Source organism: Halichoerus grypus, chromosome 11, assembly GCF_964656455.1.
Source record: "Halichoerus grypus chromosome 11, mHalGry1.hap1.1, whole genome shotgun sequence".
Taxonomy (NCBI): Eukaryota; Metazoa; Chordata; class Mammalia; order Carnivora; family Phocidae; genus Halichoerus; species Halichoerus grypus.
Genome location: NC_135722.1, coordinates 22,447,087 through 22,474,607, shown reverse-complemented (window position 1 = coordinate 22,474,607; position 27,521 = coordinate 22,447,087). Strand labels below are relative to the sequence as shown.

The 27,521-nt window shown below is 36.4% G+C and overlaps 1 long non-coding RNA gene across 1 annotated transcript in view; it reads left to right on the top strand.

Annotated features, from left to right (window-relative positions):
• Positions 1-27,521, top strand: part of LOC144379512 (uncharacterized) — a 408,148-nt gene that overhangs the window by 245,970 nt on the left and 134,657 nt on the right. The gene's annotated exons all lie outside the window — the stretch shown is intronic.

Sequence of the window (27,521 nt, the reverse complement as noted above, 5' to 3'; positions counted from 1 at the left end):
CGCGAGGAAGGTAGTTAAGCTGTACCAAGTGTTGGAATTAAGAACTGCATCTCCATCCTTCCTAAGTTTGTGGGGGTTTTGTGAGAAAAAAAATCTTTTTAGAGCACTCTCTGAGAACTTGAGACCATTCCCCTGAAAGGCCCCTACATTTTACACTTTTTTTCTGCCCAATTGTTTTATTGTCTTTTTTATTAATACTTATAAATTTTTATTTATAAATGTTGGTTATTCTAAAGCAAATATCTTCTTTTCTTAAATTATTGGGCATTTGTGTTTCTTCTGTGAAATGTCTGCTCCTATATTTTGCCCACATTTTCCCTTAGGTTGTTTATTTTCTTCTTATTGATTCATAAGACTTATATAAATTTTGCTTTTATTATGTTTTATGAATATTTTCTATCAATCTATGGCTTGTGTTTTGACTTTTTTAAAGGAGTTGAATTAGTTTTTTTTTTTTATCCTACGTGTTTTCTCTTCTGTTGTTTAAATAGTATCTGCCCTTATGCTTATTTATGCTACTTAAAAATCAGGGAAATTTAAAACCCAAAGAGAAGCTTTCTAACATTGATAGAGTTGGCACAAATGTGAATTTTTACCTTACCAAGTGTTGGCTTAGATATGGTTGAATAGTGTTTCTTATATTGATCTAAGACAATAGTGTTTCTTAATATTGATCTAAATTTATGCAGTTGCGCTGGAGAAAATGTTAACATTACCTAGTAAAAGTAAACATTTGAATACCTTGAGAAATAGCCATTACATTCTCGGTATATACCTAAGAGAAATTCTTGGCCATGTTTCTTTAGGTGACATAGATATGTATGTTAATAGCAGCACTTTTGTAATAACAAAAATCAAAGTCACTAAAAAGCTCATTATTAGGAGGATGGGAAAATAAATAGTATTTTAGCAAAAAAGCCCAGAATATTATAGTGCAATGAAAATATGCAATAGCATAGTTAAATCTTACGTAGCATAATATTGTATGAAAAATGCTTAGGAAACTACCCATACTATGATATCCTTTGTATCAACTTTTAAAATTCAGAAACAAGAAACATAATTGGTATTTGAAAAAACCATATTATTATAAAATCAAGGAATTTATAATATAAAATTCAGAATGATGGTCTGGGTCTGGGATGTTGAGGGTTCAGTTAGGGAGTAGTGCATAAGTAGATGTAATCTACGGGTAACATTCTATTACTGTAGTAATTGGGCTCTGTATTCACATTTGAAAACAGATTAATAAATACTATAGGCCATTATAGACCAATTATAACAGTGTATGATGAATCAAGTAGTAAGGTAAAACCAAAGTAAGGCTCAAAGGAAAAATAAATACAGAACACTTTCCAATGTAAAAACAATTGTAAAAACCGTATGTTTAAAAAAAAGTTGAAAAACATATGTAAAAGTTCTTTACTTATCTGACTACTTGGCCCCACTTCCTAGAGATATTCCACTATTTTTTCAGAAATGTTAAATGCATAAACATATATGTCATACTATGGCATGACCATTCCAGAGACTACTTGAATAATGTAAAAATTAAAACACTACAACTTAGAATGTATCTTTCTTTTTAATAGCTCTCTATATATCTGTATCTATATGTGTGTAGATATTCATGTCTGTATCTGACAGGCAGAGACAGAAAGAGAAAGAGCAGAAGAGAGTGTGCACACATGTGGGGACTATTCCACATACTGTTAAACTGTTTGCAATTGCCAAGCACTCACTGATCTATTATTCAGAAAGCCAATCTGTTGAAATATTCTGCTCACTCTTACAGAAATTCAAAACAGCTATGTGCATTTCATAGAGAAACTACATGAATTGGTTCCAATAATTACGTAAATATTTCTGCAAAATGTGATTCCAGTGTATTTTTAAATTTTATATATTATATATCAAAGTAGACAAATATAGGTCTAAATAGGTATAGATAACAGCTATAGATCTGGGTATAGACACAGATGGTGGCTGGTGAGTTAGATAGAAAGATACACTGCACAATGTTAACAGTTGTAACTTTTGAGTAATAAGATTATGGAAGGTTTAATTATTTTTGCTATAATTCTCTATATCTTCAAATTTTTCTCTCATTAATGTGTATTGAGTTTATAATAAAAATGAGCTTAAATATTACTTAAGAAAACAACCTTACAAGCAATCAAATAAATTAGGAGGTACTGTTTTTCATCTATCAAATTAACAAAGATTAATACCCCCAGCTGTAAAAGGTGCTAAAAAATTCAATATTCATTATTACTAATGGCTGTATCCATTGCCCCAATTAAAAGAGAAAGAAATTTGGCAATATAGTAAGGAGCCATCAAAAATGTCATATCCTTTGGCCCTGGATAACTACTTTTAGCAGGTAGTCCCTATCTCCAAATAATATAAGAAAGAACAATCAACTACAAAGAAAAACATAATCTGAATACATGAAGTGTTTATTATGAGTAATGAATTGAAAAATATTCTATGTTCATATAAGGAGGAAAATGTTTAGTATTGGACAATTATGTAATGGATTACACAATCATTAAAAATGGTAATGAAGCCATTAATATTTTAAAAGCTTGTAATATGTTAAGTACAAAAAGCAGAATGTGGCATTGCAGTTACATGTAAAAATGTGTGAGGGAGATACAAACTGATATGACATAATCTTTATGGTCAAGGGGTTTAGAATCTAATTTGGCTGACAATAAATAAAATATGGGAGTTTCTCAAATTTCATTCCATTTTGCTTTTTTATATGATGAGTTGGGAAACAGGGTTTGTGACATTTACATCATAACTGAATCAGCACTGAACTCTTTAGACATGACCTTTAGAGACCAATTGAAAGTCCTTTAAGAGATTATTTCATGCAAATTGGAATAATAATGGTATAATTTTTTTTAGTTACATAGCTGACTCTTAATGCTGTCTCTCCAAACTGCACAAAATAGAACAATGCTAACTTCAGTAATTTCTTCTTCAAGAAAATGGCATTAAGTCAAAATAAAAAGACATACCACTTATTATTGTATGTCCTTGAGCAAGTCATGTAAGTGTCCTGAGCTTGTTTTTATGTGTGTGTGTGGGTGGGTGCACACACATGTGCTCCTATCTGTGTAAAAGGGAGAGAGCTTAAATTATTCCTATAAAGCCCGGGGTCTGGTACAGAATAAAAATAGTTCATATCATATCTACTATAGGTAATGTAAAAACAATTTTGGAAAAGGATTTAAAAAATATATATGGTCTAGAACCTGAACTTAGATTTTCAACCTAAATAACAAAATTAATGGTGAATAGAATTTTGCTCTTTTTCTGATTATATTTAGAATCATTGATTTGTCTCTTATATCAGTGTGATTAAGTGTTTTTGTAGTAGCTGTTTCTTTTTTTTTTTTTTTAATTTTATTTATTTATTTGAGAGAGAGAATGAGACAGAGAGAGAGCACGAGACGGGGGAGGATCAGAGGGAGAAGCAGACTCCCTGCTGAGCAGGGAGTCCGATGTGGGACTCGATCCCAGGACTCCAGGATCATGACCTGAGCCGAAGGCAGTCGCTTAACCAACTGAGCCACCCAGGCGCCCAGTAGTAGCTGTTTCTAAAAAAAAAAGTTTTTAAGCCCAAAAAGACAAAAACCAAAAAGTCCAAGGACCCATACCATATTTTCTTTCTTTGAATCATTGTGGTTTTGTTTTTTGTTTTTGTTTTTGTTTTAGTGCAATCTGTGTGTTGATTTACTTGGCCAGAACTACTCAAAACAACATGTTGTTTTGTTACATGAACTGGTGTTTTCTGTCATACCAAATTAGAGCAATCCAAATATTAAAATAAAAAAACCCTATCACAAAACTTAAAACAACCCGTTCTAGACCCATTTACCAAGACTATTGCAAAGCTCTGCAAGACATGTCATTTTTTTTTAAGGATTTAACTGTTGGTATGGAGTTATAAACTATAAAGCAATTTCACAGAAGAGTTTTGACAACTTTGAGTGTTATGAGGCTTCCTCTCAAAAATTGGTATATCCTAAATTTTGATAACCACCATTTAAGTTTCTTTTCCAATTGGGAACGTGGTAATACTATTTTGTAAGTCCTCAATCTTTCACTTTTCCATTCATTTATTCATTCAACAAATTTGGAGGGATTGTGCCTAGGTCAGTTGTAATCACTGATAGTACAATAGAATATAAAATAGGGAAAATCCCCTTGTCATTGAGTTTGTATTAATTTCTTATTTTGCTGCTGTCACAAATTAGTACAAATGTTGTGGTTTTAAACCACATGAATTTAGTGTCTATTTATAGTTCTGGAGGTCAGAAGACAAAAGTCAAGGTGTTGGCAGGGCTGCATGTCTTCTAGAAGCTTCAGGGGGTAGTCTTTTTCCTTACTTTTTTCAGCTGTTAGAGGCTACCTGCATTCATTGGTTCATGGTCTCTTCCTTGCATCACTTAGAGGATGGAACCTCTTCCATTATCACATCTACCATCTGGAACTCTTACTCTCTCCTCACCTTCTTACAAGGACCAAAGTGATTACATTAGGACCACACAGATAACCCAGAATGATCTCTTCATTTCAAGATCCTTACTTAATCACATCTGTAAAGTCCTTTTACCAATTAAATTCACAGGTTCTGGGTGAGAATTAGGATGTGGACATCTTTGAGCACCCATTATTCAGTTCACCACACAGTTTATTGATAAGAATCACATTTAAAGACCTATATAGTCCCATTTATTGAGGGACTTGAGCTTTAATAAAGGAGAAATTAAATGGACCATCCTAATGGTGCATGCTTACTGCATAGCAGGAAGCAGGATGTTGTACAATATAAGTTCTGTGTTTAGACAGATGTAGACTTGAATCTGAGCTGTAACATTTTCTAATTGTGGGAGGTTGGGGCACTTTCTTAACCTCTCTGCATTTGCTTCTTCATATGTAAAATGGGGATATGAATTAATAATGCCTTCATCAAAGGTTTTTTTCAAATAATAAAATGAAATCATGCATCTGAGGTTTAATGAAGTTTCTGGTAAATACTAAGAGCTCAGTAAATGTTATCCATAATTATTTCTTATCATCATCATTAATATAATTATTAGGTTGGGGAAGTGCAGGCCAACACTAGTGCACGGATGATGGGCTTGTCAAAGGTTGGGTTGTCAAATAATACTTTCTAGAAGAAATAAATCTGGAATGGGTTACCAGACATCCAATTATACTCCATATACAGCCACACAGAGAATTTGAATTTCATCTTAGACCACAAAATAGATTTTTATGAAAACAGAACAGGGTAAAAGTAAAAAAAAGAAAAGAAAATTAGAGAAAAATAGAAGAGGTTTCTTAAGTGGTTGGTGGTTACTCTTTGAGGTAGATCAAATCATTAGCCTGTATTCTTTTTTACCTTTTCTTGTTTCTATGCCCTTTGTCATGTTACTTTTCTTCCTTCTAGAAGCTGAATGTACTTTCCTGTCCCTTTAGTCTGGGCTCAGCTAAAGTGTGCCGTTCTGAGCCCAGGTCCTAATAAGCAACACATTTTTTCACTTGCCTTCTTTTGTCTCTGTGTGTATCATGAAAAAAACATGTTGATCCAAGAAGGAAGAGAAATGCATGACACAAAGAGGCAACCTACAGCTTAGAGCTGCCCAGCTGAGCCCACTCTAAATTGAATAAATGCTCATTATATTATGACACTGAGGTTTTTTTGTATTGCTTGTTACACAGCAGTAACTCATTGATACTCTTCTTAAAGTCACAGTGAAGCACTTCTTACTTAACTGGGGCCTATTCTAGTATGTTTTGATCAGGAGAATTAGCCTCAATTTATACAACTACTGTTTTATTAAGGAGTCAATACCCCCTCTTCCCCAGTGATATGCTCAAATAAGTTTATATCTAGTGTAAAACAAAGCTATTTCAGAATGAAATAATTTTAGTGATTAAAGTTGACTCTGCTGTCTTCTGATATTACAAAACTGATAGTTACTAATTACCTGTCATAAACAAGTGGCTAAAGAAAAGACTACTTTTCAGAAGCAAAAGGAATGAGAAATTCAGGTCACAAAAATATAATAGAACCCACTTAATCAGCCCCCTGCTCAGCAGAATACCTTTCATTATGATAATTTCCAGCGAACACATTTAGGATGGCTCAGTGCAGCTTCATGGCAATAAACAGGGGCTTAGTAGCACCTGGTGCTGCCTATAGCTGATTCACAGGGGTTTGCAGATGTAAATTGGTGTGTGCAGGTTAAAAACAAAATATTTCCATATATTCAATGAAAGGTGTTTTATTTTATGTTTTAATAAAGGCAGAGTATAGAGGGCCTTCAGTAGTTGTCTAAAGATAAAGATTGAACTTTATCTAAATTAGCAATAGACATATTCAGAAATTGAAAGAGTATAAAACAGTAACTTTGAATCACAGCATAATGGTATTGTCTTTTGTCTATTTTAAAATGTAGTCTTCTCTAATGCTTCCTTTAAGATATGCTTTAGATATTGCTGCTATGCTTCAAAATGATCTAGAATTAATTAATGAATTTTTATGTATTTGAGTCGAGTGGGGCTCTAAGTTAAAGGTGGGAAAATAGGAGTTGGGGAGAAAGAGACCAGGTATTAAAATATATTCCTCTATGTCTTAGCCACACTACTGGGCATATATAATGTTGGTGATGATGATGATAATAATAATAGATAATATTTATGTTTTTATATATGCCAAATACTGTGCCAAGCACTGTACATGGATTTTATATCAATATGCTAATGCTCATAATAAGGAGGATCTACATTAATATAGAAAGCCAACATTTATTGAATATATATTATATTCCAAGGATTGGACTAGGTCCATTAAATGCTTTATATCTTTTTTTTAAAGATTTTATTTATGTATTAGAGAGAGAGAATGAGAGAGAGAGAGAGAATGAATGGGGTTAAGGGCAAAGAGAGAGGAAGAGGAAGAAGCAGACTCCCCACTGAGCAGGGAACCTGACATGGGGCTCAGTCCCAGGACCCTGAGATCAGAACATGAGCTGAAGGCAGACACTTAACCAACTGGGCCACACTGGCACCCCTGCGCTTTATAACTTTTAATTCTGGCAATAATTTTGAGAACTAGATATTAATGCTGTGTGTATGTGTATGTGTATTTTTTAATTTTTTATTGTTATGTTAATCACCATACATTATATCATTAGTTTTTGATGTAGTGTTCCATGATTCATTGTTTGTGCATAACACCCAGAGCTCCATGCAGATCGTGCCCTCTTTAATACCCATCACCAGGCTAACCCATCCTCCCACCCCCCTCCCCTCTAGAACCCTCAGTTTTTCAGAGTCCATTGTCTCTCATGGTTCGTCTCCCCCTCCGAATCCCCCCCCTTCATTCTTCCCCTCCTGCTATCTTCTTTTTTTTCTTTTCCTTACATATATTGCATTATTTGTTTCAGAGGTCCAGATCTGTGATTCAACAGTCTTGCACAATTCACAGTGCTCACCATAGCACATACCCTCCCCAGTGTCTATCACCCAGCCACCCCATCCCTCCCACCCCACCCCCCACTCCAGCAACCCTCAGTTTGTTTCCTGAGATTAAAAATTCCTCATTTCAGTGAGGTCATATGATACATGTCTTTCTCTGATTGACTTATTTCACTCAGCATAACACCCTCCGGTTTCATCCACGTCATTGCAAATGGCAAGATCTCATTCTTTCTGATGGCTGCATAATATTCCATTGTATATATATACCACCTCTTCTTTATCCATTCATCTGTCGATGGACATCTTGGCTCTTTCCATAGTTTGGCTATTTGTGGACATTGCTGATATAAACATCAGGGTGCACGTACCCCTTCAGATCCCTACATTTGTATATTTGGGGTAAATACCCAGTAGTGCAATTTCTGGATCGTATGGTAGTTCTGTTTTCAACTTTTTGAGGAACCTCCATACTGTTTTCTAGAGTGGCTGCACCAGCTTGCATTCCCACCAACAGGGTAGGAGGGTTTCCCTTTCTCTGCATCCCTGCCAACATCTGTCATTTCCTGACTTGTTAATTTTAGCCATTCTGACTGGTGTGAGGTGGTATCTCATTGAGGTTTTGATTTGGATTTCCCTGATGCTGAGTGATGTTGAGCACTTTTTCATGTGTCTGTTGGCCATTTGGATGTCTTCTTTGGAAAAATGTCTGTTCATGTCTTCTGCCCATTTCTTGATTGGATTCTTTGTTCTTTGGGTGTTGAGTTTGATAAGTTCTTTATAGATTTTGGATACTAGCCCTTTATCTGATATGTCATTTGCAAATATCTTCTCCCATTCTGTCGGTTGTCTTTTGGTTTTGTTGACTGTTTCCTTTGCTTTGCAAAAGCTTTTTATCTTGATGAAGTCCCAATAGTTCATTTTTGCCCTTGCTTCCTTTGCCTTTGGCGAAGTTTCTAGGAAGAAGTTGCTGTGGCTGAGGTCGAAGAGGTTGCTGCCTGTGTTCTCCTTTAGAATGTTAATGGACTCCTGTCTCACATTTAGGTCTTTCAACCATTTGGAATCTATTTTTGTGTGTGGTGTAAAGAAATGGTCCAGTTTCATTCTTCTGCATGTTGCTGTCCAATTTTGCCAACACCATTTGTTGAAGAGACTGTCTTTTTTCCATTGGACATTCTTTCCTGCTTTGTCAAAGATTAGTTGACCATAGAGTTGAGGGTGCATTTCTGGGCTCTCTATTCTGTTCCATTGATCTATGTGTCTGTTTTTGTGCCAGTACCATACTGTCTTGATGATGACAACTTTGTAATAGAGCTTGAAGTCCAGAATTGTGATGCCGCCAGCTTTGCTTTTCTTTTTCAACATTCCCCTGGCTATTCGGGGTCTTTTCTAGTTCCACACAAATTTTAGGATTATTTGTTCCATTTCTTTGAAAAAAGTGGATGGTATTTTGATGGGGATTGCATTGAATGTGTAGATTGCTCTAGGTAGCATTGACATCTTCACAATATTTGTTCTTCCAATCCATGAGCATGGAACGTTTTTCCATTTCTTTGTGTCTTCCTCCATTTCTTTCATGAGTATTTTATAGTTTTCTGAGTACAGATCCTTTGCCTCTTTGGTTAGATTTATTCCTAGGTATCTGATGGTTTTGGGTGCAATTGTAAATGGGATCAACTCCTTAATTTCTCTTTCTTCTGTCTTGTTGTTGGTGTATAGGAATGCCACTGATTTCTGTGCATTGATTTTATATCCTGCCACTTTACTGAATTCCTGTATGAGTTCTAGCAGTTTTGGGGTGGAGTCTTTGGGGTTTTCCACATAAAGTATCATATCATCTGCAAACAGTGAGAGTTTGACTTCTTCTTTGCCGATTTGGATGCCTTTGATTTCTTTTTGTTGTCTGATTGCTGTGGCTAGGACTTCTAATACTATGTAGAATAGCAGTGGTGATAGTGGACATCCCTGCCATGTTCCTGACCTAAGGGGGAAAGCTCTCAGTTTTTCCCCATTGGGAATGATATTCGCTCTAAGTTTTTCATAGATGGTTTTTATGATATTGAGGTATGTACCCTCTATGCCTATACTCTGAAGAGTTTTGATCAAGAAAGGATGCTGTACTTTGTCAAATGCTTTTTCTGCATCTATTGAGAGGATCATATGATTCTTGTTCTTTCTTTTGTTAATGTATTGTATCACGTTGATCGATTTGCGGATGTTGAACCAACCTTGCAGCCCAAGGATAAATCCCACTTGGTCATGGTGAATAATCCTTTTAATGTACTGTTGGATCCTATTGGCTAGTATTTTGGTGAGGAATTTTTGCATCCATGTTCATCAAGGATATTGGTCTGTAATTCTCCTTTTTGATGGGGTCTTTGTCTTTTTTGGGGATCAAGGTAATGGTGGCCTCATAAAATGAGTTTGGAAGTTTTCCTTCCACTTCTATTTTTTGGAACAGTTTCAGAAGAATAGGTATTAATTCTTCTTGAAATGTTTGGTAGAATTTCCCTGGGAAGCCATCTGGCCCTGGGCTTTTGTTTGTTGGGAGAGTTTTGATGACTGCTTCAATTTCCTTAGTGGTTATAGGTCTGTTCAGGTTTTCTGTTTCTTCCTGGTTCAGTTTTGGTAGTTGATATATCTCTAGGAATGCATCCATTTCTTCCAGGTTATCTAATTTGCTGGCATAGAGTTGCTCATAATATGTTCTTATAATTGTTTGTATTTCTTTGGTGTTGGTTGTGATCTCTCCTCTTTTATTCATGATTTTGTTGATTTGGGTCCTTTCTCTTTTCTTTTTGATAAGTCTGGCCAGGGTTTTATCAATCTTGTTAATTCTTTCAAAGAACCAGCTCCTAGTTTCGTTGATCTGTTCTACTGTTCTTTTAGTTTCTATTTCATTGATTTCTGCTCTGATCTTGATTATTTCTCTTCTCCTGCTGGGTTTATGCTTTATTTGCTGTTCTTTCTCCAGATCCTTTAGGTGTAGGGTTAGGTTATGTACTTGAGACCTTTCTTGTTTCTTGAGAAAGGCTTGTATTGCTATATACTTTCCTCTTAGGACTGCCTTTGCTGTATCCCAAAGATTTTGAATAGTTGTATTTTCATTTTCATTTGTTTCCATGAATTTTTTAAATTCTTCTTTGATTTCCTGGTTGACCCATTCATTCTTTACTAGGATGGTCTTTAGCCTCCATATATTTGAGTTCTTTCTGACCTTCCTCTTGTGATTGAGTTCTAGTCTCAAAGCATTGTGGTCTGAAAATAGGCAGGGAATGATCCCAGTGTTTTGGTACCAGTTGAGACCTGATTTATGACCAAGGATGTGATCGATTCTGGAGAATGTTCCATGGGCACTAGAGAAGAATGTGTATTCCGTTACTTTGGGATGGAATGTTCTGAATATGTCTGGGAAGTCCATTTGGTCCAGTGTGTCATTCAAAGTCTTTGTTTCCTTGTTGATCTTTTGCTTAGATGAACTGTCCATTTCAGTGAGGGGGGGGTGTTAAAGTCCCCCACTATTATTGTACTGTTGTCAATGTGTTTCTTTGCTTTTGTTATTAATTGCCTTATATAATTGGCTGCTCCCATGTTAGGGGCATAGATATTTACAATTGTTAGATCTTCTTGTTGGATAGACCCTTTAAGTAGGATATAGTGTCCTTCCTCATCTCTTATTACAGTCTTTGGTTTAAAATCTAATTTGTCTGATCTAAGGATTGCCACCCCAGCTTTCTTTTGGTGTCCATTAGCATGGTAAATGGTTTTCCACCCCCTCACTTTCAATCTAGGGGTGTCTTTGGGTCTAAAATGAGTCTCTTGCAGACAGCATATTGATGGGTCTTGTTTTTTAATCCAATCTGATAGCCTGTGTCTTTTGATTGGGGCATTTAGCCCATTTACATTCAGGGTAACTATTGAAAGATAGGAATTTAGTGCCATTGTATTGCCTGTAAGGTGACTGTTACTGTATATTGTTTGTGTTCCTTTCTGGTCTATGTTGCTTTTAGGCTCTCTCTTTGCTTAGAGGACCCCTTTCAATATTTCTTGTAGGGCTGGTTTCGTGTTTGCAAATTCCTTAATTTTTGTTTATCCTGGAAGCTTTTTATCTCTCCTTCTATTTTCAATGACAGCCTAGCTGGATATAGTATTCTTGGCTACATATTTTTCTCGTTTAGTGCTCTGAATATATCATGCCAGTCCTTTCTGGCCTGCCAGGTCTCTGTGGATAGGTATTGCCAATCTAATGTTTCCACCATTGTAGGTTACATATCTCTTCTCCCGAGCTGTTTTCAGGATTTTCTCTTTGTCTCTGAGACTTTAAGTTTTACTATTAGGTGTCGGGGTGTTGACCTATTTTTATTGATTTTGAGAGGGGTTCTCTGTGCTTCCTGGATTTTGATGCCTGTTTCCTTCCCCAAATTAGGGAAGTTCTCTGCTATAATTTGCTCCAATACACCTTCTGCCCCTCTCTCTCTTTCTTCCTCTTCTGGGATCCCAATTATTCTAATGTTGTTTCGTCTTATGGTATCGCTTATCTCTCGAATTCTGCCCTCCTGATCCAGTAGTTGTTTATCTCTCTTTTTCTTAGCTTCTTTTTTTTTCCATCATTTGGTCTTCTATATCACTGATTCTCTCTTCTGCCTCATTTATCCTAGCAGTTAGTGCCCCCATTTTTGATTGCACCTCATTAATAGCCTTTTTGATTTCGACTTGGTTAGATTTTAGTTCTTTTATTTCTCCAGAAAGGGTTTCTCTAATAACTTCCATGCTTTTTTCAAGCCCAGCTAGTATCTTCAAAGTGATGATTCTGAACTCTAGATCCGACATCATACTAATGTCTGTATTGAGTAGGTCCCTGGCAGTCGGTACTATCTCTTGTTCTTTTTGTTGAGGTGATTTTTTCTGTCTTGTCATTTTGTCCAGAGGAGAATAGATGAATGAGAGAACAAAATGCTAACAGGGTAACTACGTCCCCAGAATATATACTCTGAACAAATCAGAGAAGACCTGAAGATAGGGGAAAAGAAAGGGAAAGAAAGAAAAAATAAAAAGAAAAAAAAAAGAAAAAGAAAAAGATAAAAACAAACAAAAACAGAACAAAACAAAAAAAAAACAGAATATGATGAAATATGATCAGGCTGGTGCATAGATCAGTGCCACACACTAGATTTTGGGTGTATTTTGGTCTGTTAGAAGAAAGTGCCTCCCAAAATTTTAAAGAAAGAAAAATTTATATATGTACAAAAATAAGGGTTGATATGATGAAGGGATGGAATATGACTGTAAAGATGAAAATTTTATAAAAGGAATTGATAAGAAGTTGTTTGAAAAAAGAAAGCAGAGGATTTAAAAAAAAAAGAAAAAAAAGGGGAGGGAATGTGATCATACAGGAGAGTGGAACAAAACCATTCACTAGAGACTTAGGGTATATTTTGATCTGTTAGAAGAAACTATCTCAAAATTTTAAAGAGAGAACAACTTATATATATATGCCAAAAATAAGGGTAACTACTATGAAGGGATAGAATATGACTCTAAAAATGAAAAATAAAAATATTTTTCAAAAAAGGGATTGATAAGATGTTGGTTGAAAAAGGGAAAAAGAAAAATTCAAAAAAAAAATAAAAGACACTTAAAATTTAAAAATTAACTTTGAAAGACTAAAGAATCATGGTAAAAAAGCCATGGATTCTATGTGCATTATTCCCCTAGCGCTGGAGTTCTGCCGTTCTCATTGATCGGTAAACTTGGTCTTGGCTGGCTGTTCTCGCTGATCTTCTGGGGCAGGGGCCTGTTGCCGTGGCTCCCAAATGTCTTTGCCGGAGGCGGAATTGCCCCGCCCTTGCTGGTCCAGGCTAAGTAATCTGCTCGGGTTTGCTCTCCGGAGCTTTTGTTCCCTGCAAGCTTTCAGTACAGCTTCGGAGGCCGAGAGTGAAAATGGCGGCCTCCCAACCTCCGCCCCGGAGGAGTCGAGAACTCGGGCCCCCACTCCTCAGTGCACCCCCAGAGAAAAGTAGTCAGTCACTCCCATCTCCCCGGTCTCCAGCCGCACTCCGTGCTCACTGGCCTGTGACCGACCGTTTCTATCTCTGGCACCCGACTCGGTGTGGAGTCTCCAAACCCAGCAGATCCCTGTGGTGCACTTCCGCGCCACTCCTCCTAGGGGAGGAAAGGGAGTCTCCCTGGATCTGCCACTTGTTGGGTCCCTGCTGGAGGAGCAGTGTTCTGACTGTGCCGTGGATCACGGTTTATGGCAACCCCGAGCTGAGAGCCCACTCCTCGGCTCCGTCTCTGCAGCCGGCTTCCCTGCTCCGATACCTGGGAGCTCTGCCGCACTCAGGCACCCCCGGTCTTTCTGTGACCCCGAGGGTCCTGAGACCACAATGTCCCCTGAGGGTTCCACCCCCTGCTTAGCCACTGGAGCGACGTCCCTCAGCAAAGCAGACTTCTAAAAGTTCTGATTTTGTGCTCCGCGGCTCTATCACTTGCCAGAAGCAGTCGACGGAGGCCCCTCCCCCGCTGTCTGTCCTCCAGAATAATGCCTCAGATTCACTTCTCCGCACGTCCTACCTTCCAGAAAGTGGTCGTTTTTCTGTTCAGAGAGTTGTTGCTATTCTTTTCTTTGATCTCCCGTTGAGTTTGTAGGTGTGCAGAATGGTTTGATCCCTATCCAGCTGAATTCCTGAGACCAGACGAAATGCAGGTCTCCTACTCCTCCGCCATCTTGCTCCGCCCCTGTGTATGTGTATTTAAAGTGGGCTTTAAGTTGGATGCAAAAACTATAAAATATACGATTGAAATATCTAGTCTTGACTGAGGAAGATTGGAAAGAAAAAAATAAAAGAAAACAAAAATCTACAAAAGTCATCCACTATTGGGTTGTTAGTTTAGTAAAGAATTATTATACTGTACATAATACTCTAAATTAGTATCTGCGTCAAGTAATTCATAGACAATACACTGGACATATACTGATGATGATTAACATCAGAAATGGGAAGTTAATAGTATCAATGATACAATAAAAGAGAGGGTGTTTAAATATGAAGTGTTAAATGTTTTACTAATATGTTATTACCTATTAGTGCAATAGGTGGAAAATTGTAAGTATATATGAACTTTTTTTAAAAGATTTTATTTATTTATATGTCAGAGAGAGAGAGAGAACATGAGCAGGGGGAGTGGCAGGCAGAGGGAGAAGCAGGCTCCCTGCTGAGCAAGGATCCTGATGCAGGACTTGATCCCAGGACCCTGGGACCACGACCTGAGCTGAAGACAGACGCTTAACCGACTGAGCTACCCATGCATCCCTGAACTTTTGTTTAAATTAGGAGTCTGGAAAGGAAAACACAGATAACTTGAGTTATCACACAGTTAAGTAGGTACACAAGTTTGAACACCCTGGAAGTGCCGACAGAAGTGAAAGTTTAAAATATGACATAAAATCTATGCAGCAAAATTCTATTATGCATTTTCTTCCTATGACCCAGTGAACCATCTTTTTTTTTTTTTAAAGATTTTATTTATTTATTTATTCGACAGAGAGATAGAGAGAGAGAACAAGCAGGCAGAGAGGCAGGCAGTGGGAGAGGGAGAAGCAGGCTCCCTGCTGAGCAGGGAGCCCGATGCGGGGCTCAATCCCAGGACCCTGGGATCATGACCTGAGCCGAAAGCAGCCACTTAACCGACTGAGCCACCCAGGCTCCCCCCCAGTGAACCATCTTAAGAACCCCTTGAATATATGTAGTTTGAAAGCTACTGTCTTATGGCATAGAGTCAGAACATCCAAGTGTTTGTGAATTTAGTAAGAATAGGACTTCATCCTATGACTTCATGGTCCTAGAAAATTTATGGCTGGAGGGAAAATTCATATAAGTCATCTCAGCCTTGTGGAAGCTAAGTTGTTAAATCAATAATCACCACAATTACTTGACATCATTCTGGAAGCACTAGGCAAATGGATAAGAATAAATAAGAGAGATAAATATTGGCAAAAGTGAAATAAAATTTTCATTATTTACTGATAAATTCATATGTTTGGATGTCAGAATCAACTGAAAGTATGAGAGAGGGAAAAAAGCTTCTGAATGTTGCTTGTGAAAGAAAATATAATACAAATATCAATAATTTTAGTCTATAACAGCAACAACAAGTTAAAGAACAAAATCTACAAAGAACGTTCCATTCACAAAAGCAACAAATACTTAAAATCACCAGGGACAATCTTAAGAAATTTATATTACCTGTATAAAGAAAGCATTTGAATTCTACTGAAAGATATAGGAGCATTCCAAATAAATGTAGTATATGCTTGTTCTTGGAAAATTCAATACTATTAAGATACCGATATTTCCCAAATTGCTATTTAATCATATTGCAATCCCATTTGAAAACCTATTGGATATTTTAAACATTTTAGACCTGATAAAAACATTTGTATGATATCCTTATGCAAAAGTATGAAAGAATAATAGAAAATCTTATAGAAAGAAAAGTAATGGGAGATTATTTCTCTACGAGACTGAAACAGTTTATGAAGCAACAGCAATTTAGACTGCGTTGTAATTATGCACAAAGGGACAGTGTAATGAAGTAGAATCAGAAATATACCCAGCATGTCTGAAAATTTAGTATTATCTGAAAAAAGTTTATTTATATTAGTCAGGATAGGATAGGCTCAAAGACATTTCTTTCTTTCTAACATAAACGTACAAAGAAGGGTTTTTGTTTTTTGTTTTTGTTTTTGTTTTTTGTTTCTTTCTTCTATGCACTTTCATACTGTTACTTTTTTTTTTTTTTTTTTTTTTAAGAGATGGAGAATGTGGGGAGGAGCAGTGGGAGAGGCACAGAGAGAGAATCCCAGACAGGCTCCACACCCAGTGTGGTGCCCAATCGGGGCTCAGTCCCACAACCCTGAGATCATGACCTGAGCCGAAATGAGGAGTTGGACCCTTAACTGACTGAGCCACCCAGGTGCCCCTACTCTGATCTCTTTTTATTTTAGGCCACAAAACCAAAAGCCTCACAGTCTGGCACCAGAAAAGCAGTGCCAACACCACCAGTGGACTTGTTAGAAATGCAAATATTGGGCCCCATCGCAGAGTTATTGAAACTGGGCAGTGGGAGCCAGCATTCTTTTTGTTTTAACTAATTCTCCAGGTGAGTCTGAGGCATGATAAAGTTTTAGGTCTAGCCCAGGTAGTTATTAACTATATTGGCTGTGAATGGGGAAAGGCAACATTGGGGAGACATCACTGTTGTAGCAGGTTGAATAGTGTCCCCTCAAATTCATGTCCACCTGGAACCTTAGAATGTGACCTTATTTGGAAGAGGTATTTGCAGATGTAATTTGTTAAGAATCTCAAGATGAAATTACTCTGGCTTTAGGATAAGCCCTCAATCCAGTGACTGGTATTCTTCTAAGAAGGGGAGAGCACAGAAGAGAAACACTGAGAAGAATGCTTTATGAGGAGCGAGGTGGAGATTGGAGTGATACCATCACAAACCAAGTGATGCCAGGGATTGTGTGAGCCACCAGGAGTTAAGAAGAAGCAAGGGAAAATTCTTCCTATAGCCTTCTCTGCCAGTGCCTTGATTTCAGACTTCTAGCCTCCAGAACTGTGAGAGAATAAATTTCTCTTTTTTTATGCCAACAAATTTATGGTTATTTGTTATGGCAACCCTAGTTATGGAAGCCCTAGTAAACAAATATAGCTATTAAAAGTTCTGGCCCAGGAATGACATACATCACTTCCCCTTACAAGCCATTGGCTAGAACTCAGTCACATAATTTTCTCCAACTGCAGGGAGACTAGGAAGCATAGTCTAGCTATGTGTCCAGGATGAAGAGAAGAACAAAGCTTTTGGAGGATATTTACCAGCCTGCCAAAAATATTTCATGTTACTGAATAAATAACATTGAAAGAATTGGTAAGCTATTTAAATTATCGTAATAGTAACAAACATTTCAGTAGGGCTTAGAAAGCCACATGCCTGATTAACAAAAAAGGATTGAAGAAACCTGGTATTTGTGAGAATTAGGTAAAATGGGAACCTTCACATTTTCTTGGTAGAAGTGCAAACACAACTCTTCTGGTGAGCAGTCTAGCAGCATATGTCAAAATGTACACTAGCATATTCATTCTCCGAACAATCCCAGAGAATCTTTACCCTAAGAAGATAAAATAAAGAAGTGTATGCATTACTTGTCTAAAATTAGTATCAATCTAGGCTGTTGGTTTGCTTGTTTAAATGGCATTTGAACTACACCAGAATAGAGCTGCCCATTGGTGAATCACAAATGTGAGTTATGTACAAAGATTCAGAGTTCCCCCAGGCTTTGGGCTAGCTGGGGGATGTCTCACTTGTCTTTGGCTCTCTGTAGGCTCTAACTCAGTCATATTAAGCTGCATTCCTTCATCAGAAATTCTCAGAGTGCAACTCAAACAACATTAGGTCTAATAGCATGCCTTGAGATTGTCTCCTGAAGGTTAAGTCAGCTCATGATGCTCAAATACTATATGCTAAAGATAGTCAGGGAAGAGTTTTTATCTGTTGTAGGCTTTTTTTTTTTTTCCCCAGCAGTTTAAGGTAGAACACACCTTGGTAGAAAACGGATCTATGGAGGTATTTGATCATTTCCATTTCAGATACCCAAAGAGTACAGGTAATCAGTAATCATCCCAAAGGAACTTGGACATGGGGTCTTGTTGAGTAAAGTTTAGAAGTTAACTCAAATGGCTGTCTTCTAATACATCAGATACATCTGTCCATTTTGTGTTTGACGTGCCATCCAAGTGGTATGGAAGCCAGTTTCAAGGTGGCTTTGTAATAATATATACGTGTTATGCAAAATGTAACTTCATTAACTGTTTGGTATATTTAATATAAAAATTTCCATTGAATTTGAGATCAGTTTGCATTATCATAAGAACTTCTGACATTATATGTACCCTGAAAGAAAAGACAGAACTGTTAGATTTTTTAAGAATGATTTTTAATGATCTAAATTTTTCAGTGATTATGAAAAGGGTATTAAATATTTTTTTTTAAGATTTTATTTATTTATTTGAGAGAGAGAGAGAATGAGAGACAGAGAGCATGAGAGGGAGGAGGGTCAGAGGGAGAAGCAGACTCCCTGCCAAGCAGGGAGCCTGATGCGGGACTCGATCCCGGGACTCCAGGATCATGACCTGAGCTGAAGGCAGTCGCTTAACCGACTGAGCCACCCAGGCACCCAAGGGTATTAAATATTTTATCACCTTTCTGTTTGAGCAGAGTTTCTCCTTTATGGTAACTTTCAAGAATTGGAGATCATCATTAACAATTTTGATTAGGAATTTCTTGTGAACATTTCGAGTATAATATCCTATGTAAAAACTTTATGTGAACAGAAGTAAAGTCAAATTTTGTATTTAAATATTTTATTTGTAAGTTTTATAAAATATATATTTTAGTATTTCCTACTCTTTCATGATTATTTTCTTACCATGATTAATTGATATAACTGTAACTTACTCTCGCAAATCCCATATGAAAGTTGCACATTATCTTTAGTTTTCCCCAGTATCTTTACAAATATTATCAGTTTCTCTGAGTGTTATTGTGGTAGAAGGACAGATACACCATGAGGTGACACCCAATGATCCTTACTTTTGGTGTTCATGTTCTTGTATAATCCCATCCCCTTGGATGTAGGTAGGACCTATGACTTGCTTATAACCAATGGAATATGGTGAAGGATGTCACTTTCATGGTTATACTACTTTATATGGCAAAAAATGATAGGATGCCATTACTGTACTTCTGTTACATAAGACTCTATCTTGCTAAAGTGGACTTGCTCTAGAGATTTTTCTTTTCTGACTTGATGAAGTAAGCAGTCATGTTGAGGAAGCTCATAAGGCAAGTAACAGCAGGTACCTTCTGGGAACTGTAAATAGTCTCTGAGAAATGCAGGTGTTCTCTAGAAAATGTCTAGGAGCTGAAGGTGACTTCTAGCTGATAGCCAGCAAGAATCCAGGCCTTTAGTCCCGCAGACACAAGGAAATGAATTCTGCCAGCAACATTGGAAGCAGATATTTCTACAGTTGAACCTCCAGATAAGAATGCAGTGTGTGAGAACTTGAGCCGAGCACCCAGCTAAGCTAACTGGGAAATAAGTTTTGTTTTGTTTTAAATGCTATGTTTGTGGTAAATTTTTTTTAAATTTTATTTTATTATGTTATGTTAGTAAATTTTTATATAGCAATAGAAAATGAATACAGTCATGGTATAAATATGGTTGGGAAGGTTTGACCTACATAAATCTTAGTTGCCTATAGACTAACCATGTTCATCAATATCAGTGAAATCTGTTGAGTAGAATTACTTTCACAAGTCTCCTGTCCTTACTTCCTTATTATATAAAAACTTCAGCAGTTTACAAAACAAGGTCTATCAACTGGTATTTGTTGACATCCTTTAGAATAGTGTTTCAGTAGCCTGTGCATCAGTCCTGGCTGTTCTTTTTTACTAATTCCTATTACCCGAAGTTCTAGCACTCTTTCTGCTCCTAAATCATCCTCCAGTCTAAATATTTCTATGTCATCTCAGCTGCTTTTTACTGATCTGAGCAGTCCAGTTCTATAACCAGTGGTCTTTGCTGTTCCAACATGAATATCATTGAAGATTATGGCACATTGTGATACATGTTTTCTAGCTTGAGGTATAAAAAACAAGCAATTTCTTATTAACTATGAAGCAGGATGACTCTGTGTCCTTATATTCAGTTAAGGAAATCCCACAGGCTAACTTCCTTGGCTACTTCGCTTTAACTTATATTGGTATACTTTTTGTGCTTCGTGCACAGGCTACAGGTGAAATTGTTGGGATAGAATCAGATTCTAGCTACCATGGTGTTTAACAGTGGTTCCAAACGTGTAGACTGGGGACTACAGGGAATCCATGGAAACCTTTCCAGGGTCCACATGGTTAAAACTACTGTATGATAATACTAATGACTTACATTTTATTCTCTTGTGAATTCACAATATTTTATGCTTTAAAATTCCTCAGTTTACTTTCTCATATATGAAATACAGAGAACCATACCCGTGATATGTTTGTGAGCTGGCTCTCAAAAAAAGTCCCAAATTTTAACATTTTCAATTCACTTCCCATATGTGAATATTCCCACCATAGCTGATTTGAAGCTACCAAGTAGTATAACTGAACAAAAATTTGAGAAGAGAGGTAAACAATGATTGGCTAGTATGGGTTAGTATGAGTCGGCTCCAGCATTCCACTGATATGAACTTCTTAGACTGAGGATCTCTGGGGCCCTGAATAATATTTATGAGTCTAGAGTAGTCCTGAGATGACAAAATTGAGCAGCACTGCCTTAAAGATTCTGTTGGAAGCAACATAATCAGGCTCCTTCATATCTAATAGTCTCCATTTCTGTAAACTTCTCCACAGACTTCCAAATGTACTTATACCTGTTAACTTCCCAGGTTTCGTTTGAAATATTTTTCCATTAAGTACCCACAATGAAAATCAGTGAATGGGAAATGTAAGAGGAGGGGATATTACCAAACCTCACTTCTGAGATATACTTAGATCTTACTTTCAGCTAAGAAGCATCCCTGTAAAATATTCTTGAATATGAAATCTTAATAAGCTCTTATAAAAATTTGCAAAGCTGTGTAATAATTCCTTCTCATAGAATAGAAAAATGAACATATTCAATAATTTTTATTGAATGATTACTATGAGATAGGCATTATATTCTAGAGACACAACAGATAACAAAATATACAAAGTCTATGACCTCTTTTAACTTACATTCTAGTGAGGGAAATAAAAAGTGGAGAAATACACACACAGATAGAATAAGGAATATATCTAATAGTGATAAATGCTGCACATGAATACATAGCTGGATAAGGGGCTAGAGAGTGAGGATGAAGAAGGGATACTTAATGTATGTTGACTCCAGAGGAGGATGCAGATAGAGTGATGGGTGAGCAAAGACCTGAAAGAAGTGATGGTTACAAACCCTGTAGTCAGATGATAAAAGAAGTAACACAAAAGCTCTGAGGTGGGAGTATGCTTAGTGGACTTAAGCCGGGTATACTGGAGAGTGCTTAAACAAGGAGATCAAGTAAATCTAAGGAAGCAGTTATTATGTTTAGATATTTAGGTCAGTTATATGTGGATACCAGGAAATTGGCCTTCAGGGAAACAAAGAAACAAACAGCACCGAGGTAAAGGGATTTTGTCCTAGGTTGCTCCTTGAATTTGTTTATAACATCAGAAAGTGAACAAGGTCATGGGGCCAACCTGTATCCAGTTGTTTCCACATTTTATCGGGCTGTCTCATATCAATAAAAACACAGTATAAACATATTTTAATCCTTTAGTACGGCCCCTATTTTTTTCAATAATGCAAATTAAACTATTTGCGAATAAAATAACAAAGCATCTTTTTATCATTATGCTTCTAACAGAGAAGAAAATGCAATACACTTTCATAAAAAGGTTTAAGATTCTTCATGAAAAGATGCTACTGACGCATTTATTTTAATTGCTTTATTTCTACTTATAAAGTAGAATAAGGAAAACTATTTTGAATATGTATTTATCTGCAAGTGTTTTTTTCTAGCTCAGAAATTTTGATTTTTAACATACTGCTTTATTTAGCTACATTACTTTCCTTCTATTAGCTATCATTTCATCTCTTCAAAGTATTCCCTTATTTACTATTCAATATCCTAGTCAAAGCTTTTTCATATCTGAATCACAAAACCCTACTTTGTATTCATAACTATGTAAAATCATTATCTGTCAAATTGATAAATTCACACACAGTATCACTTTCTTCTTTTAGCAGATATTTGCTAAAGACAACTCAAATATATATTTCAGCCAGGAGTCATGAAATGTGTTAATTACAACAGTTTTGTTCCCTTTTTTCAGGTCAACTTTCAGTTATATTTTATTTTGACACAAAGGGATTGATTGTACTCCTTTACACTAACATATAAAACCATTAATTACATGTCATCATAATATTAGAATATACAACTTCGATACTCTCGGCACAGAGTCATTGCCAGCTAATATTGTGAGGGAATTTTACACATTTCTTATCAGCTTGCTCAATAAGGGCCTTTCTATGCTATCAAATAAATTAATTTTTTGCTTGCAATATGTATGGAATTGATAACTTTGGTGATTGATACGGATTTATCCAATCATTAGAGCGCTGAATTGGTATTCAGGATTGACTGGGTAAGTGATTTTCCTCTTTCCAGATCTCACACTACTCACAAACTTTGAATTTCATTACCAAATGAGATAACATGTGCAGGGAAGTTAATGTCCTGAGAAAGGTAGAAGAGAAGTAGGGAAAAAAACCTGTTATATGTGTGAGAGTGAGTTGATTGAATAAAAAATCAGTAACCATTTCTTCTATAATCTGAGAATATTCCTGTCTCCTCAATAATTTTTTAAACTATCTTGCCTAAAAGTTTTTCACTTCTGCTTCCCATAACACAACATTATCTGGAAGCTTGTGTGGAAGGATTAATTCATAGTTTGATTTGATCTATAACATTTATTTGTGGACTTTCTAGGATACATAATACATATAGGATTAATGATAAGCAAGCTATTATTCACCCAATCTAATAATGGAAATAATACATGACCATTAAAAACCATCAATAACCAGACTCTATTTGAGAAGAGCTCTTGGAGTGAACAAAGGAAAATGCTGTTGAACATAAGAAGAAGAGACATCATCATGTTGGGTAGTTGCATAAAAAATTCTTGGAGAGGAATGGCCATACTATAATGGATTGGTTATTTTACAAAGAAAGGTAGGTAGTCAGAAAGCATTTTAAGGTGAATAACATAAATGAGAAGTCCCAGTAATATTGTGTAGGCCAGCTCAAATAATTATTAATTGTTAAAGTTTAATAAAATCATGATTATTAAGGACAGAAAGCAAGGTTAAAGAAAGATCAGATAGAGCCTATCATTACCCACTAAGGAGTTTGGGTTCTAATTGGTAAGCAAATGTCAGGCATTGAAATTTTTTGAGATAAAATAGACATAATGAAAGATGTGCTTTTATGTAGTGGAGTATTCTATAAGTAACATAATTATAACTGACAGTTAGGAATCCTGGATTACAGAGCACATCTCACTCTAATTAGAGGAGTGAAATTAGATAAGTCATATAATGGTTCACTGCACTTAATGTGCTGTAATACCCTATGCGTAAGAGTTAAGTTGTTTAAAATGGGGCAAGAAGATATTATTTTTCAATAGGGGTATCTGTATACATTAGGTTAAATGGCTATTTTAATGGAAACACCTTAAGAACATATTAGTGGATATATCACCTTCAACTTTGCTATGAAAGTCAGAATCCTAGGAGTGACTTCCCCCTAGCCAAAGATTACAGAATCTGTCCTCCTCTCCCCATATATGTTGCCATCAGCCTCATCTAAATTTTATTTTTCTTCCCTGAACAAGCATAATATTGGAACCTCCAAACTGCTCTCCCAGTATCTACTCTCTTCCATCATCTAATTCACTTACATTTCATTCCTATTTAAACACTGGAGTGATTTGGCATTTTACTTGGAATACATTACAAAATGCATCATATGGCCCCATAGTCCTTTATATTGTGCCCCCTGCCTACTTCGCTAGATTCATCTTGCACCACTAAATTCCTTCTCCAGACTCAGCGGCCTTCATTCAGCTACTTAACTATAGTGTGTTTCTTTTTGGCTTATGGTACTTATAGATACTCTTTCATCTGACCATCAGACACACGTGTTTCTTCTCTTTCTGCCACTGTGTTTGAAACCAAGTTGGATAGATAAGTGCATCTGGTAGAGATTCTAAAAGAACAGCAAAAATAATTTTTTGCAAAAATAAAGGTGATAAATGACATCTCAGGAACTCTGGACTAAATGGACCACTTCTCTGCCTCTCAGAAGTAGTTTCAACCACTGAGGTGCAGGCAGATTAGTCAACCTGAGTGCCCTCTCCTTCCTACCACCCAGGGTGGACATGCTGCTCTGAAAGTTATGATCTGGTAGAGCAGAGCATATTGCTTCCTACAAGGAGGAAAATAATCTCTTTTTTTTTAAAGGAAGAGAATAGAAAAGTATTGAATCATAGACAGACATAATATAGGTAAGATCCTTTTTCTTCCATTGGTTGGATTGTGTAAGGGGTTGGGTAGAGATCAGAAAGATGATTTCAGGGGTGCCTGGGTGGCTCAGTCATTAAGCGTCTGCCTTCGGCTCAGGTCATGATCCCAGGGTCCTGGGATCGAGACCCGCATCAGGCTCCCTGCTCACTGGGAAGCCTGCTTCTCCCTCTCCCACTCCCCCTGCTTGTGTTTCCTCTCTCGCTATGTCTCTTTCTGTCAAATAAATAAATAAAATCTTTAAAAAAAAAAAAAAAAAAGAAGATTTCAAAGCAGCATTACCCCCCCCCCCCCCCCCCCGCCCAGGGCTCTTTCAGAACTCAGTTCTATGTCACATCCTCAAGGAAGTGCTCTCTAGTCCTCCAGTATATGGCAATACCTTTATGTAAAAATCTCAGAATCCTTAATGTGCCCGTTTGTGCTGTGTATTTCTAACAAGGTGATGTAGCTACATTGTTTCTCACACTCTATGATACTCAAAGCGTTTGTTCACTGAGAATTCTATGATACAAGAAATGCAGACTGAAAAATACTGTTTTATGATAACCAGATACCTGAATGTATTGTCAGTGCACCCTTCCTGGAATCATCAGCAGTAATATTCCACATACTTGTCATTTGACATGTTAGTCTGGATAGGCTAGATAGACCACAGGAACAGTAAGCCCCAACATTTCTGTGTTTCAGTCACACAAATTCTGATGAGAGTTTGAGTATCTCTTCAAGGTACCTGACTTCTCTGGAGTGGCTGGGTGATTCAGTCTTTGCCATGACAGTGTGAACACTTCCCCATAAGTACGTGGAAGAGGAAGAAAGAGGAGAGGTAACAATGCCACCATTAAATGTTTTGTTCTCTTTTACTCATGGACCATTTGGCAGATCAATCCATGTAGTCTTTTCTATTTTCAAGGGATTTAAAAAATGTTTTTCTTTGGGTGCAAGAGGTAGAGGAGACAGGATAGTGGTGGTATCATGTGGGGAATTTTAGTGATCAACTGTTACCTAACAGTGTGTTTCAAACTGTCAAATTTGGAAGATAAAGACCAGATCCAAATTTGATCCTGTATCATTCTTGATGTTTTACAATTGAAGATGTCTGAATTTTAATAAATATGCCTAATAATTTTTTTTCCCCACTCACAGTATAAGACAGTATTAGAGATAGTGTGAAATTGCTGCCGATCTGTATTTTTCTCCTGGCTCTGTTTATTGCACTTAGCAGCATCTGCATTCTTAACTTTTACTAGGACATAGGTGTTTCCATATTAGAATGGGTCACCCCACCCTGGATGATTGGGTCAATTCTGAAGTAGTCGTTTTTTGATATATATGTAAAGTATAATATAATTGGTCTACTAGTGTGGTGATTACAACTGCATTCTAAGCACAGTATTTCCTTTATTCTAAGATACTGCTGTTCTACAGTTTTCATCATATATATAACAATAATTTGCAAAAGAAACAATTCATGTAAGTGTATTTATAAAAAGCATGGTGATTTCAGAAAATTTCAAATGAAGAAATATTGTAAGTTTTAAAATATAGAAAGCATAGTCATCTGAATTTTAATTTCCCATGCAAAATATTTTTAGTTGTATTATATTTTTATGCATTTTTGAACCATTGAAGCAAATAAGATGGGAAAAAGGAAATCATCGTATATTGCCTATATAATCCAGGAGATTTTCATCAATTTGATTTTCACATTTGTTTTAAGAGAACAGTGTCATTAATAATCTCATTTAACAGATGAAGTTGTAAGTTTGGAGAAGATGAGTCATTTGCCCAAGTTCATATAACTTGTAAATGTCAGGACCAGGACTTTAACTTGGAGCTTAATTCTATAAACTGCTCTGTGATCTTCCCATTAACCAGGTGAAATAATGGCAATTTGCAAGAAATATCCTGCATGTGCTTTCTTCACAGACCACTGCCCTATCTCTTAGGGACTGTGTGTGTGTGTGTGTGTGTGTGTGTGTGTGTGTGTGTGTGTGTTTATATAGTCAGAAATGGTAAGAATAATAACATTTTGTTTTTATTCAAACCAATTTGTTTGACAAAAGTTCTAGGGTGAAAGTGTTAAAACCTGACAGTATCTCTAGGTCAAAGGATAATTATAGTGAGAGATTAGCTTAGTCACATCAGAGGGAGTTCACTTCAGACATTTTTCTAGTGTCAGCTACAATATTTTCTACTCACTAATGGGAATCCAAGCTTTCTTGAGGGATAAAGAGATACAAAATAACATTACATCAAAGGAAAGAACGATCTTCTTTTTGGTAGGAGTGGATTTATAATTTACTTCTTTCCATTGTCAGAGTAAAATCTAAAATGCTTTTTCTTTTTTCTTTAAAAAATAATTTTTTTACTAATTCTAGCTGCTTATGCATTGTCATCTAATTCAGACATGCTCTACAGAAATATTCCACTGGGTGGAGACGCCATCCAGACTGAGAAAATAGTCACATTTTTTTTTTTCTCTGCCTTTCTCATTAAGATAATGGTTCAGGAGCCTAGCTAGTGTCATGATTATGGGTAATGATTACTGTCTATAAATTTCTCCACATTTCTCAATTTCACCTTGGATCAAGTTAAAATAACACAAACTATGTATTTGAACCACATTGTTTTGGTGCTAATAGATACTAAAAACAGGATGTTGAACCGTTATCTTACAATGAGGTGTGTTGTAAGAAACATTTGTATTAAAATAATCCATGGAAAAAGATTTTCCACAGTATGATTTGGTATCCTACTTGCAAGGACCTAAAGGAGGCATTTTCACATCACTGTGTGGAAGGGA